Below are 18,310 nucleotides of genomic sequence, written 5' to 3'. Positions count from 1 at the left end.
TATTTATAATAAATTTATATATCGTTTTTATTAAAAATTATATCGAATAATTATTTATTACGAAATAAAATGGCCGTTATACTTCGTTATTAATTAATTAAAATATTATAAAATATGCTTATAAATTATATATTAATAATAAAATAAAAAAATATTTAAATAGGTATATTTTATTTAATACATTATTTAATACGTTAAATATATTATTTTAAAGATTAAAACGTTTTACGAATGATAAAATTAATAAATTTAATATAAAAATGATTCGTTTTATTTAAATATTAAGTTAATAAAATTTATTTAAATTATGTATAAACGAAAACTTAATCATTAAAAACAACAAAAATTAACGCTTATATAAATTAAATTAAAACGAAAATAATAATAATAAAAAAAAATAAATAATTTTATTAATAATTACAAAATATTTATAATATAAAAATTAAAAATATAAAATTAATAATAATTTTAATTTTAAAATAATTAATATAATTATATAATTAATATTTCTTTTTTAAAAAAAGTAAAAACACGGTATAATATTATTATTAAAAAAAAAGTTATTTTAATTAATTACGTTTTATTATATATTTAATATAATTTAAAATATATATTACTTATATTAAAATTTATATAAATTTATTATTATTATTACTTAAAGTATTTTTCTTATTATTTTAAAATTATTTATTTATTTATATATAAATTATATTCCCTTTTTAATTTTATTTTTTTTTTTTTTTTTTATATAATTTTCATTATTTTAACATTATATTTTTCCAATATAACTTTAACGTTTTTACCTTTTTTATTTCTTTTTTTACCGTTTAAAAAAAGAGTAATCCTTTTCCCGTTTTTTAAGAAAAAAAGGGTTTTTTTCTTACTTTTCAAAAAAAAAATTAACAATTTTAACCCTTTTCATTTTTATTATTTTCACTTTTATTTGAAAATTTATTTTTAAATAATATTAACATTAATTAACTTTTTTATATTATTTATACTTTTATTATATTAAAATAAAGCTTTAATACCTACCAATATATTAAATAAACCCATTTAAAAGTTAAAAAATGTTAACATTATCGCAATAATAAGTTTTATTACAATAAAATAAACAACGTTTATAACCTTATTACCGTGTTTTTAATTATCCGGTTAAATTTTACACTTCGCAAAATTACCATAAATCCCACCCCCAAAATAACTACTTATCTTATATATTTTTTTTTTTTTAATTTAATCGTTTAATAAAATAAAAATGAATATTTAAAAATAATTAAATTATTATAAAAATATTTACTTAATAAACCATGTTAGTTATACCGTAACCGTGTGGGATTTAACTACTTGGTTCACGTAATAAAAAAAGTTAACGTTATTATTGTTAAATAATTAAAATTCATTACTAATTCTTTTATAAATTATATTATTTTATATATATTATATATATATATATATTAATATATATTAAATTTATAAATATATATACTTTAAAATAATATATTTATTCGTATAATTAACGTTAATAATATAAATATAAAAATAAAAAATATAAAAGAAAAAAAAAATAATAAAAAATAATATATAAATATTTTTTAATAATATTAAACTTTATATAAATAACGGTATATAATAAAATACTTTTTATAATATTAAAATAATATTTATAATATATAAATAAAACTTATATTATAATTTATTTATTTATATTTATCCTTATTTTTATTATTAAAATTAAATAAAATTAATTAAACATTAAAAAATTTTATAAATAAAATATAATAATAAATATTTAATACTTTTCTTTTTATTAATATTTAACTCTTATTAATTATAAATTATTATATAAATATTTATTATTATTAATATATAATTTTTTAATATTACGTTACGTTAAAAATATAATTCGTATATTATATTATTTAATTAAATTTATTTTTTTTTAATTATTTTAAACTACTTTAATTAATTATTTTTTTATTTCGTTTTAATATTTTAAATTATATTTTTATATATAACGTTATTAATATATTATTAAAAAACATTAATAACGTTATTATTACATTTATTAAACGAGATATATTTAAAATAATTAACGTTTTATATTAAATAATACGCAACAGCACATAATACGATAATATTTTAAATATATAAAATACCAATATTTATTTTTTTTTCGCTTACGAATTCGTTATATCATTAAATATTATAATAAATATATTTTCCTTCGTTATTTTATCACGTTTCCATATATTATAATATTTTATATATTTAATAAAAATATTTTAATATATATTAAAAACTTTAATACTTAATATATTCTTAAACTTTTTACGTTTATTTTAATTATTCTTAATTAAAACATTTTTAATTAACTAATTAATATTAAACGAAACATTTATTTTATTAAACAATTTAACCACTTTTCATTAAATTTTATTAAATATAATTATAAACTTAAGAATTTTTATCCAGTAATTTAATATATTATATTTTTACTTAACTAATTTAACGTAAAAAATGTTAAATTTTTATTATACAAACCATTAAAATAATAACCTTTTAAATATAACATTTTTAAATATTTTAAAAAAAAGTTTAAAAAATTAACTAAGTTCGTAATAATACATATTATAACATATATTATAAAAAATAATAATAACTTTTTTCACGTTATTTTTTATAAGTTTATTTAAAAACTTTAACGCGTATTCCTTAAAATATTTAATATTAATAAAATTATATATAATAAAATATATTTTTTTTAAAACTTTTTAACGTTTTAATTTAATTTTAAATTATTTAATTAATTTAATTAATTTAAATTATTTAAATTTTAAATTCATTACAAATTTATTATTCCCATTAAAAATAATTAATGTAATAATTTTATAATTTATTAACGTAAATTTTATATAATTATATATTAAACTATTAAAAGCGTTATTTTTAATTATTATTATATATTATAAATTATTTAAGTTTTTAAACGATTTCCCTTTACGTTTTAACTTTAAAAATTCTATTTTTTTAAATCTTAATAAATTAAAATATTAATAAAAAAAAATAATATTTTAAATTTTTCTATTTTTAATTATTTAATTAAACTTTTATAATAAATTTACGAAATTACCGAAAATAATAACTTCGAATTATATTATTTACTTTATATTTTAAATATTTATTCTTATTTTAAAAATTATCGTTATTAATATAATTTAATAAAAAAAATCTTTATTTATAAAATTATTATATATTTATTATTAATTATTCGGTTAAATATTTATATTATATTATTATATAAACCGTTTAATATCGAATAAAAATAAACTAAAATTAATAACTTATAATAATAAATAATGGTAAATAATAATAAGTAATATTAGCCGCGTAGTATGGGGTTTAGCTAATTTCCCGCGCAATATCGAATAAAAAAAATGCCAAAAAACGGTGTATATTTCGTCCCATATTAATTTGTATGGGAAAACATATACCAGTTTTAATCTCGAACCTTATTCTAACACTTATAACTATTTCTCCTAACCTAACTTTAAATCAATTATTTCTCGATCAACTTAATACCAAATCTTTAATAATTATGATTGCCGTAATTATATCGAAAGGGCAAATTAAATAACCCCAGTTACATAAAATTTAGGCCTGTAAAAGCTATTACAACGTTAAATCTAAATCAGATCGTAATTAAAGCAATAAGATCAACAGCTAAAAACTTAAAGTAAATCCCTCCTTTCGATTTAACTTTTAGAATCGAAATAAATCTAAAAGGATTAGTTTTTAAAACTATATATAATTTAATTTAATAACTTTCAATTAATCCATTTTCGAAAGTTTAAATCGAAAATTAAATCGAAAAAAGATCGTTGAAAATAGGTTAATATAAAAGAAAAAATAAGTATGAACTCATCAAAAAGTATATAAGTTTAATTAAACTAGCAAAAAATAACGCGAAAAGCTTATTTTTAACAATACATATAATTATATAACTTTTTGTATGGAAGAATAAGTACTCGTTCGAACGGCGCTAATTTAACGATACTACGCGGAAAACTAAACAAACCCCATACTACGCAACTAACATTACTCATAATAATTAACTATTTTTTATTATTTATAAAAATAATAATTTTATTAATAATTTAAAAAATATTACGCTTTATATTATTAAATAAAAAAAATAATTATTAATAATTTCCGTAAATATAACCTTTTTTTAATAATTATATAATAATAAATATATTAAACCAATTAATAATAATTTAAATAAATAATAATTTATTTTAATTTATATTTTATTTACGAAAATCACTTATAAATATTACGAATTATTTAACTTTTTAACTTAAAATAATAATATATTTAAATTATAAAACCTTACAAAAAATTAAAGTTTTTAATTAATATATATTTAAATAAATAATTCGAAAATTTTTTTATTAATATATTATATAAAACTTATTAATAATTATAAACGTTAATTTTTAATTAAATTTAACATTACGAAATAACTTAAAAAACTTATATTACATAATTTATTTTAAACCAAAAATAACATAAATAAAAATTCTTTTAATTAATTCAAACTATAAAATATTATTTTATTAAATAATAAATAATTATATATATATAAAAAAATATAAATTAACTTTTACAATTTTATTAATAATTAAAAATAAACGTATACCGGATATTTTAATAATTATATTAAATTAATTTTAACTTAATCGTTTTAAAAAATATAATTATAAAATTATTATATTTTATATAATAATAAATATAATTTATAAAATAATATTTTTTTTATACTTAATTTAAATTATAAAAATAATATTCTTATAATGAAATATTATACATTATATCGATTTTATTTAATTAACTTTTAATTCAAACTTTAATAAACTTAAAATATAATAACGGTTTAAAATAATATTAATTATAATACGTATAAAATTATACTTTAATTAAAAAATATAACTTTAATTAATATAAAATTTTATTTACATTAAAATATATTAAATATAATTTTAATAAAAAATATTAAATACGGTTTAATTAATAAAATTATTTAAAATATTTAATTATTTAATTAATTTAAATAATATTTTAAGCATAAAATTAATAAATAATTATTTTATAATTAAATTTTAAATCGATTCGTTTATTATTAATTATATTATCGTTAAAAAATAAAAAGTATAAATTAAAATTAAACGAAAATTATAAAACTTTATTAATTATTAAACTTTTTAACGTAATAAAATTATAATTAAAAAATAAATAAATTATATACGAAAATTTATAAATAATATCATTAACTTTATATTAAAAAAATAAAACTTATATTTTACATAATAACGAAATAATAAATACTTTTAAATATAAATAATAAAAGTTAAATATATAATAAAAAATTATTAAATAATAATATAAACTAAATTTCTTTAAATTACATTTTATTTAATAACGCGCCCAGCCTTATAAATATATAAACACGGGCTATAACCACCGTGGCGTTATAACGTTAAATAAAATCGTAATTTAAACTTATTAAAATAAAAAATTCTCGAATTAACTACAAAAAAAAATAACACTTTTAATATTATTCAAGGTTAAAATTTAATTACTAATAATTAATACTAACCATGACTAAAACTAATTTAATTAATCTTAGCCTTAACTAAAACTAAGCTTAATTAATACTGGCCTTAACTAAAACTAACTAAACTTAATTAATTAATAACTAAGAAAATACTAAAAACTAAACTTTTACCCCATTTTTATTTCAAAAATTAATTTCTTACCCATTATTAAATATTATTAAATAAATAAAATAATTTTAAAATCAGGAAATTAAGCTCTATTTAATAATATAATATATATATTATTATATATTTTATATAAATTATAATATTAATTCTAAGAATTTTACCCTATACGAAATTTCAATAACGTATTACTAAATCAGGAAATTAACTACAATTACGTAATACATATTACGTAATAAGAAATTATTTCAAGATTCTAATAATATATTCTATATATTTATAACGATTTTATTAAATTAATTATTAAGAATTTACTCTAATTTCAAGGTAACGATATTTTCACTTAAAAAGTTTTTAGAAAATGAAATATTTTTAACTTTTTTTCGAAAAAGTCAAAGTTTTCAAACTTTTTTTATAAATCGAAATAAATATATAAAATTAATCTATTTCAAGTTCTTACTTAGTTTTTACTTAAAATAATTAAATATAATTTTTCTAAATTTATAAGTTAAATATTTAAAGATTTAAGAATTTTCGAAAAAATAAAAAATAAAAAATTTAATTTTTAGTATTTCTTTAGTTACTAACTAACTAACTAAGCTTAGTTTTTAATTAGTCACAAGCCTAACTAAAACTAATTTAATTAGTTAGTTTTCTTACGTAAGCTTAATTAGTTAATTAGTAACTAAAAAAAACTAAAAACTATTAGTTTTTTTTTCAACCTTAATTAAGTTTAAAAAAACGAATATAATTTACGAAACGTAAATAAATTTTTACGTACCGGGCAAATATAAAACGTTAAAAATAAAAATAAAAATTTATAAATTTATATAATTTCTTATTAAATTATATAAATATTTTTTTAATATAAATAATTTAATAAAATTAAGTTTTTTATACTTTTTATTTTAACTTTTTAAAATTAAACTTTATATTTAATATATATTATAAATAATTATTATATATATTAAACTTTATAATTATATATATAATTACGTTATTTATTAAAATATTTATAATATAAATTTTATTAATTAAATTATAACTTATTATATATTAATGTTAAATTAATAATTTATATTTATAATTTTCGTTATTTTTATTAATTTATTAAAAAAATTAAGTATAAAAATTTATTTATTATTATATTAATTATTTTTTTTGTTTTCGTTTAATTCGATTTTTTTATATTTTAATAAAAATTATTAAAAGTTTTTATTTAAAATATTTTTTTTATAATTTTATACGTAACGACGTTAATTAACGTGTCGGTTTTTACGTTTTTATAAAGAATATTTAATAAATTAATATTTTTTCTTTTCGTATATAAAGTATTTTTTATTATTATATTTTTTATCGTTACGTTAATTATTTTAATAACGTTTATAATTTTATCGACGTTTTTTTTTTAATCGTAAAGTTATTAATATTTTTAATTTTTATTACATATTCGATCGGTTTAATATTAATCGTTATTATTATTCGTTACATTTTATTAATATAATTTTAAATTATTTCGATATATAATATTTATTACATTTTAAAATATTAAATATACGTTTTTAAAAATATCCATTAAAAATGAGATTATTATTAAAAAAACCGGATAATTTTATACGGTATTAATTATACCTTTTTTAAAATTAATATTTTTAAAATAATTAATAAAAATTTTTTTATAAATACGTTAAATTTTATAAATAAAGATTTTTAAATATATTAATTAATTTTTACTTAAATTTTTTTTAATAATTATATAAATATTCGTATTATATTATTCGATTATATAAAATTATTAATTTTCGATTATATAAAAAAACTTTTTATATTTTACGATTATTTATTCGAAATTAAACTTTTTTTTTAATAAAATAATCGAAATAAAATTATAAAACTTAACTTTGTAATATCGTTAAATATATATCGTAATATTAATTAACGTTAATATTAATTTTCCGATAATAATTTTTAAAAACTTTAATTTTTTTATTAAAGATATTATATTTTTTATTGTTAAATTTATTTTTATTATTATAATATATTTTAATAAAATCGATTAATATTCGTAATGCGTTATTAAATAAATAAAATAATTTTTTTTTATTAATAAAAGTTTTAATATAAATTTTATATTATTTTATGAAAATTTAAAACTAAATAACGAGGTTTTACGTTTTATATTAAATATAAATTTTATGATTAATTTTTTTTAAAATTATTTAAGTTAATTTTTTAAAAAAAATACGTTATTTATATTATAATTCCGTTTAATCGTTAAAATAAATGTATAATTTCGTTTAATATTAAATTTAAAAACTTATAATATTTATAATATTTTAAATATATTTCGTTTTATATATTTTATATTATAATATTAAGTTTATTACGTTTAAATTAATAAAAAGTTTTTAATAATATTATAAAATGCTTTTATATTCGAAAATTATAATTTATTTTTTTTATTTATTTCGCGTAATATTTAAATTAAATTAAATATCTTATTTTATAATAATAAACGAACTTATTTATAAAATTATTAAAAGTATTATTATTAATATTTAATTTTTAATTAATTATTTAAAATAAAAGTTTTAATTTAAAATAAATTTATTTAATTTAAATTATAATAATTTATTAATTACTTTTTTTAATAATTTTAAAAATTTATCGATTTTTATTATAATTTTTAAATAACAAGTATATAATTTAAAATGTTTAATATTAATTTCGTACGTTTATAATTAATTAATAATTATTTTTTATATTATTTTTATTATTTTTTTTTAATTCTTTTCCGTTTAATAATTAAAATTATTCCGAAATGTTTTTTAAAATATTTCGTTATATAATCGGTTATTATATATTATAAACGATTTAACGATATATAAGTTAATTATTTTTTAAAAGTTTTTATAAAATTAAATTTTCTTTTATTATTTAATATAACTTTTTTAATTTTAAATAATTTTTAATTTAAATTTATATTAATAAATAATATTTAATAAAATAATATATTCGTATAATAATTTATACGAATTTCGAAAATGAAATATAAAAAAAAAATTTAAAAGAAAAAAAAATTAAAAATAAAAAGAAAAAATATAATTAAAAAAAATACGCGGGATATATTTATAAATATTATAAAGTTATATTCGAATAAATATAAAAGTTTTATAAAATTCATTAATTCGTAATTATAAGTTCGGGGCGTATTAATTTTTATAAAATTACGTATATTTTTTACGATATTAATTTTAATAAACTTTATTTATTAAAATGTTTTTCCTTTTAATTTTATAAAATGTGCTTTCGTTATAAAAAAGCTTCGAGCTTTTTAATTTAAAAAAACCTGGTATATAATAATTTAACGTATATATATATTTCGTAACTTAAAAAAAATTCTTTTTTTTTCTTTTTTTAATTAATATTATTTATTATTAAATTCGAACTTATTAATTAATAGTTTTATTTTTATTTATTATTTTTATAATAATATAATATTTTTTTTACCGTTCGTATAAAAATAATAACTTTTTTTTTTACTTCGTTTTTAATTAATATTAACTTCGTAACATTATTTTAAATTATCGTTTCGTTTTTTTTTTATTTTCGATTTTATTTATATATATAATATTAATATTAATATTATTTTTTTTTAGCGATATTATTTTTTATAATTTTAAATTTTAATTAATTTTCGTTTAATTTATTTTAACGTAAATTTTTATTTACTTCGTTTTAAAACGATAAATAAATTTTTTTTCTTATATATACATTTACATATATATATTTTACGTCCCTCGTTTTTTTATTTCGATTTTTTCGTTTTTTTTTAACTTTAAAAAATTATAAATTAATTATTACATTATATTATTTCGTAATATATTAAAACAATTAATTAAAACTATTAAACATAATTACATACACTTTTATTATATTTAATCGTTTATTATTTTTATTTTTAATTTATAATTATATATAAATTTAATTATTCCTTTTTTTTTTATTTATATATATCGAAAAAAAATTCTATTTACATTTAACTTTTTAATTTTATTATTATTTACTTAAAACTTTTTATAATAAAAAAATTATTATTTAATAATATTTAAAAGTTAAAAATTTTTATTTAAATATTTAAAACTTAAAAAATATTTTTTCCTTTTTTTTTTTTTTTTTTAAATAACTCGAAATTTATTAAACACTTTTTTTCTTTTTTTCTTTAATAAATAAATTATTAATATTTATAAATTTTAAAAAGCTTTTTAAATATATATAATTTACGTTTATTTATATTTTAATAAATTAAATTTTAATAATTATTTTATTATTATAAACATTTTTTTTATTATTTTTTTTATTTCGGTTTTATTTACGATTATATAACTTATTATTATTTCGTTATTTATTTTTATTATTATTTTATTTTTTATTTTTATTATTATTTCATTATTTTTTCTTTTATTTTATCGAATTTTAAGTTCGATTTTAATATTAAATTATTATTTCGGTTATTATTTTTATTTTTTAATATTAATTTTAAATTAATTTAAATTATCCGTTATATTTCTTTAATTTTCGTTTTATAATTTAATTTTATATTAATTTTATTTTTTATTATTTCGTTATTAAAAACTTTTACACGTTTTATATAATTTTTAATTATTATTAAACTTTTATATTTAATTAATATAATTAAAAAAAATTTAAATTCTTTTTTTAAAATCGATATTTTTATACTTTAAAAAAAATAATAAACTTAAAATATAAATATATTAAATTTTTTAATTTTTAATTTCTTAAATTCATTTATTAAAAAAACATCGAAATTAACCATTTATTTACCGAATTTTTTAATATAATAAAATTTTAAAACTTTTAAAAAATTTTTATAATTTTTATAATTTTTATAACCCCGCATATAATAATAATTTTAATAATTATAACTTTAATTTTAATTTTAATTTTAATTTTAATTTTAACTTTAATTTTAATTTAAATTTTAAATTATATAACTTTAACTTTAAATTATATTATTTAAATTATAATTATAATAATTATAAAAATAATAATTATTATTTTTACGTTTTATTTTATTTTTTATTTTTAATTTAATAATTTTAATATATATTATTTATTTTATTATAATGAAATTAATTAAATTTATTTTATATTAAATTAACCGTATAATAACATTTCGTTAAAAAATAAAAAACACTTTTAAAGTTTTTTCGTAATAATAATTATTTTTTATATTAATAACTTTTATAATTTTTTTTTAATTATTTTTAACGTTTTTTTTTTCGTTATTATTAATATAATTTAATTTATTTTTAATTTTTATTATTAAAATAATATTAATTTTTTTATTATTATTTTTATTAAATTTTTTTTTATTTTCGATTTAAAATTTACATTTTTTATATTATTTTTATTATTATTAATTATAAAATTAATTATATTTACCATAATAATTAAGAGTAATGTTAGCCGCGTCGTATGGGGTTCGCTTAGCTTCCCGCGCAGTAGCGTTAAAATAGCGCGTTCGAAAGAGTACCTTTTTGCCCATATAAATCACCATATAACGGCTTGTACTTTGAAAATAAGCTTTTCGCGTTATCCCACGCTAGTTTAATTAAACTTGTACAGTTTTCGACGAGTCCATACCTAACCTTTTTTTTATATCGACTCATTTTTAACGATCTTTTTTCGTTTTAATTTTCAATTTTCAGGTTCGAAATTAACTTTTTAAAAAGCTATTAAATCGATTTATTAATTATTTTAAAAATTAATTATTTCCAAAGTTAAAAAAAAAACTATTAGTTTTTAATTTTTTTTAATTACTAACTAATTAACTAAGATTACGTAAGAAAACTAACTAACTAAATTAGTTTTAGTTAGGCCTGTGATTAACTAAAAACTAAGCTTAGTTAGTTAGTTAATAACTAAAGAAATACTAAAAACTAAATTTTTTATTTTTTATTTTTTCGAAAATTTCTAAATCCTGAAATATGTAATTTATAAATTCCAAAAAATTATATTTAATTATTTTAAGTAAAAACTAAGTCAGAACTTGAAACAGATTAATTTTATATATTTATTTCGATTTATAAAAAAAGTTTGAAAATTTTGACTTTTTCGAAAAAAACTTAAAAATATTTCATTTTCGAAAAACTTTCCAAGTGAAAATATCGTTACCCTGAACTTGCAGGAAATCCTTAATAACTAATTAAATAAAATAGCTATAAATATAAAAACTATATTATTAGAATTCTGAAATAATTCTCTATTACGTAATATATGTTACGTAATCATAGCTAATTTCCTGATTTAGTAATACGTCATGAAAATCTCGTACAGGGTAAAGTTCTTAGAATCGATATTATAATTTATATAAAATATATAATAATACATGTATTATACTATTAAATAGAGCTTGATTTCCTGATTCTAAAACTATTTTATTTATTTAAAAATATGTAATAATGGGTGAGAAATTAATTTTTAAAATAAAAATGGGGCAAAAGTTTAGTTTTTAGTTTTTTCTTAGTTACTAACTAACTAAGCTTAGTTAGTTTTAGTTAAGGCCAGTACTAACTAAGCTTAATTTTAGTCAAGGCTAAGACTAACTAAATTAGTTTTAGTCATGGCTAGTATTAACTATTAGTAACTAAATTTTAACCTTAATTATTTCGATAATTCTTTTTTTCGGAAAAATTAAATCGAAAAAGTTATTTATTTTTAATTTTTAAATGTTAATTTTATTACGATTATTAAAATTTAATTTAAATTTAACGATAAAATATTTAATTTTAATCGAATTTTAATATAATTAAGTTTATTTAATTTTTCTTTTCGATACGATTACGTTAATTATAATTATTAAAAATTTAAAACTAAATTAATCGAAAAATAATTAATTTAAAATTAAATTAAAAAAAAATTATAAATGTTAAAATAAAGTTCGAAATTAAAACAAGTACATGTTTTCTTATATAAATTTATATAAAACAAAATATACACCGTTCGACGGCATTTCTTTTATTCGATATTACGCGGGAAATTAACCGAACCTTATACTACGCGGCTAACATTACTCATAATTAATTAAATATTTAATTTAAAAACTTTTATATTTATTTTAATAATATTTAACGTTTTTAAATTTATTTTTAACTTCACGTTTATTTTTAAAAATTTTTTAATTAATTTTAATTTTAATTTTAAAATTTTTTTTTTTATTTATTTAATTAATACGTTTATTTTTAAATAAAAAAATTAAACGTATTATTAAATAAATTATAATAATTTCGAAAATATAAAAAAGTATAATAAATAATTTAAAAAATAATAAATTAATAAATAAAATTTATAAAATAATTTATATTAATATTATAATTAATAATTAATATAAAAAATTAAAAATTAAAATATTAAAAATATAAAAATATTTCATTTTAATTTAAAAAATATTATTATAAATTTTAATAACGTTATAATTTTTTAAAAAAAAACTTATTAATATAATATATATTTATTTATTAATTATATTCGCATTTAAAAATTTAATATTATTTAACTTAAATATATTATTAAAAAATTTCCGTAATTATTTTATAAATACGTTTAATTTTAATAATTAAATATATTTTTTTAAAATAAAAAAAATAAATATTTTATTAATAATAATTATATTTTTTTTTAAATTATTTTAAAAATTCCGTACGTTAAATTATAAAATAATAAAACATTAATATATTATAAAATAAACGAAAAAAAATTATTTTTAATTTTACAATTTTAAAAATTAAATTATATTAATTATATATTTTTATTAAATATTATATATAAATAATATTATATTTTATATAATTATAATTTATAATTTTATAAATTATAATTTTTATTATTTAATTTTTAAACTTAAACTTATAATTAAAATTTATAAATATATATAATATATTATTAATTACGTTAAAATTTAACGTATAAATTTAATTATAAAAATTATTAAAAATTTAACTTTTTATCGTATTTTTATTAATTTTTTTATTCTTAATATTTTATTTATATTAATTAATAAACGTTTAATTCGAAACTTGTTTTTTTAAATAACGTTATTATTATTTAACTTTTATATTATTAAAATTATTTATTATATTAATAAAAAAATATTATAATTAATAAAATTAAAATTTAATTATTAATAATTAATATTAATTATAATTAAAATTAATTTAATTAATTTTAACTTTAATTAAAATTAATTAAACTTAATTAATTAATAATTAAAAAAATATTAAAAATTAAACTTTTATTTTATTTTTATTTTAAAAATTAATTTTTCACTTATTATTAAATATTTTTAAATAAAAAAATAGTTTTAAAATTAGGAAATTAAATTTTATTTAATGATATATTATATTCATTATTATATATTTTATATAAATTATAATATCGATTTTAAAAATTTTACTTTATACGAAATTTTCATAACGTATTATTAAATTAAGAAATTAATTATAATTACGTAACATATATTACGTAATAAAGCATTATTTTAAAACTTTAATAATATATTTTTTATATTTATAATTATTTTATTTAATTAATTATTAAGGATTTATTGTAAGTTTAAAGTAACGATATTTTTACTTGGAAAATTGTTCGAAAATAAAATATTTTTAAGTTTTTTTCGAAAAAGTTAAAATTCTTAAATTTTTTTTATAAATCGAAATAAATATATAAAATTAATTTATTTTAAGTTTCTACTTAACTTTTATTTAAAATAATTAGATATTATTTTTTTAAATTAATAAGTTAAATATTTATAAATTTAAAAATTTTCGAAAAAATAAAATTTAAAAAATTTAATTTTTATATTTTTTTAATTATTAATTAATTAATTAAACTTAGTTTTTAATTAATTATAAGCTTGATTAAAATTAATTTAATTAATTAATTTTTTTACGTAAGCTTAATTAGTTAATTAATAATTAAAAAAAATTAAAAATTATTAATATTTTTTTTTAATTTTATTTATTATTCGATATTTTTTAATTAAATATTTTTCTCGTTTTTTAATATAATATTAATAATATATATTTATTTATATTTAATCGTTTTTTAAACGAAGTTATTTTCGGTTTTCGTTTTTATTTCGTTTTATTTTTTATTAACGTTTTTATATTAATTTTAAATTTTAAAACTTTAAAATAAATATATTAAAAAAAATTAAAATAATTATAAACTTCGTTATTATCGATTTAAAATTACGTTTTAATTCGAAATATTAATAAATATATTTTAAAATTAAAAAATATATTTATTTATATTTACATAAAAAATATACTTTATTTAAAAAAAATTAAAAAAAAAATTTTAACTTAATAAATAAACTTTTTATTTATTATTTATTAAATTAATAATATTACGTATAAATTAAATATTTCGAATTTTTAAAAAATTTATAAAATTATATTAATAATTTACTTATATAAATTATTTAAAAATGTCGATTTTTATAATGAAAAAAGCCGTAATTTAATTATATAATTATATAAAAAAATAATAAATATTAAGTTTTTTTAAAAATTAAAAAATTATTAAATTATTATGTTAATAAAAAAAGAAATATATTAATATTAAAATATTTTATAAAATGAAAAAAATATTTCGTAATTTATAATAAATAATATATTTAAAAGTTATTTTTTTAAAATACGGCCGAATTAATAAATAATTACGATAATTAATATTTTATTTCGTTAAAAAACTTAAAACTTAAATTACCGTTTATTTTTTTATTTAAATTTATTAGTTTTTTTTTTATTTTTAAAATAATTTTAATTATAATTTTAAACATTATATTAACCGTTTTTATCGTTATTTTTATTTTTATCGTTTTAATTTTCGTTTTTAATAATAATACGTTTACGAATATCGTAACCGTCGTTTTTACATTAAACATTTAAATGAAATTATTTTTATTATTTTATTATTAATAAAAACGTTAATATTTTTTTTTTACGGTTTATTATGGCTTAACCATGAGTGGTTTAATAAAAAATAATTAAACACATTTTTTAAATTAAAACCACGTGTACGAAAGCGGTGAAAAAGATAAACCGAATTAACTTAACTTAAATTAACGTTAAATTTTACCGATGTAAAAATTATAAAACCTTACTTATATCGTTATTATAAATCTTTTCTTTTTCTTTTTTTCTTTAATTTAATTAATACATGTAACCTCGATTAATAATTTAACCTTCGTGTTAAACGTTAATTTAATTTTATCCTTTATAATATAATTAATAATTAATAAATTTTATTTATTAAAATATTTTTTTTTAATTTTATAAAACGTATTTTCGTTATAAAAAAACTTTAAACTTTTTAATTTAAAAAAACTTAATATATAATAATTTAACGTATATATATATTTTATAATTTAAAGAAATTTTTTTTTAATTAATATTATTAATTATTAAATTTAAATTTATTAAATTTCCGAAATTTTAAAATTTTTTAATAATTTTTAATTTAATTTTATATAATAAATACGAATTAATTAACGTTTTTAAAAACGTTATTATAATTTTTAAATTAATATAAAATAATTTTAACGTATATATCGCGAATTAATATAATTTCGTTATTATTTATTTTTTTAATTAAAAAAATATTTTAATTTTATATAAATTAATTAATATAATTATTTAACGATATATTTTTTTCGTTAATTATTTTTTATTATTTAATTAATTATAATTAAAAATTTAATTATTAATTAATATTAATAAAATTAAATATTAATATAAACCGCGATTAATTTAAAATAAAACGATTAATAAAAAAAATTATATTAAAATTACGTTTTATATTTTTAAAATAAAAACGGAAATTTAAAATTATATATATATAAAAATATAATTTTAATAAATTATATAATTAATAATTTTAAAGTAATATTAACCGCGCAGTATAAATACCGGATTTTTCCGCGCAGTACCCCGCCAGTATCAAGTATACCTTTCCCCGCATACAAATCGCCGTATAAATACATGTACTAGTGATGACTCAATTGTCAATTTTCGAAACTTTAATTATACCCCACTACACTTGTACACACCTAACTTCAACCTGTTGTCTTTTGATGAAATAAATCAACAGAAATACAAACTTGACTTCAATCGAAAGGGCCTTCAAAAGAGATTCGATTGATATAGGTTGTAGCAGTTGGGATCAACAATTGATCGAGCTAGAAGTGGTTAAAGCCGAGACCATACATAGACTATTTGGTATCGAAAGTCCTGATCTCATATATCAAGTACATCAGCCACCTTTCGCCCGATTATCCAGTTGAATAGAACTGCCAGCTACGTGCAACCTATATTAATCGATCCAGCTCTGAACGGGCTTTTATATAAACCTGGTTGCAAAGATTTGCGATTCGAACTAATTACGAAATAATAGGTTGAACTGAAATGTATACTTCAGTGGTGGATCTGATAGCTTACTTAATACTAGGAGTTCTAAGGGAAATGCTGGCCCTATTGCCGAAGTATGCCTTTCACTTCAACTACTCATATCTCTATCAATATCCCATTGCAACAGCTGCGCCTTGTATTGATCGAATCTCCTTTGAACGCTCTTTCGATTGATATCAGGTTGATAATTTCTTCCTATTAATTGATTGCGAGAGAACAGGTCAAAGTCAAGGGTATACAGGTCAAATAAGGTTTCTGTCTTGTGTCAATTGAGTCATCGCGAGTACAAGTATTTTGTACGCGATTTGTATGCGGGGAGAAGTACCTTTGATTCTAGCGGGGTACTGCGCGGGAAAAATCCGGTTTTCGTACTGCGCGGCCAGTATTATTTTAATTTTAACGTTATTAATTATATATTAATTATTTTAATAAAAATAAATAAATTCGTAAATAAATAAATTAATTTAATCGAAAAATTAATTAAATCGAAATTTAAATAATTATTTAAAAAAATATATTTAATTAAAAACGCGAATAAAATTAAAATTTTATTAAAATTTAATAATTCGTTAAAAATTTTAAATTAATTAAATGCGTAAAATTTTTTATTAATTTTTTTATTAATTTTTTATAATAATTTTTAAAATTTTAATATAAAAATATTTTTCGAATAAATTAAAAAATATATATTTATTTTTATATTAATTAAAATATTTATTATTATAATTAATTTATTTTTTATTATTTTATAAAATAAATATAAAAAAATTTTATTAAATGTTATAAAAAATGAAATTAAATTAATATTTAACACGAAAATTAAATTATTAATCGAAATTATATATATTAATTAAATTAAAAAAAAAATTTATAATAATAATATAAATAAAATTTTATAATTTTTATATCGATAAAATTTAACGTTAATTTAAATTAAATTAATTCGGTTTATTTTTTTTATCGTTTTCGTATATATAATTTTAATTTAAAAAATATATTTAATTATTTTTTATTAAATTATTTATAATTAAATTA

Source organism: Annulohypoxylon maeteangense (genome assembly GCF_022496945.1).
Source record: "Annulohypoxylon maeteangense strain CBS 123835 unplaced genomic scaffold GGS22scaffold_22, whole genome shotgun sequence".
NCBI classification, from domain to species: domain Eukaryota; kingdom Fungi; phylum Ascomycota; class Sordariomycetes; order Xylariales; family Hypoxylaceae; genus Annulohypoxylon; species Annulohypoxylon maeteangense.
The sequence above is the reverse complement of the archived record's forward strand: the minus strand, read 5'-3'. Positions refer to the sequence as shown.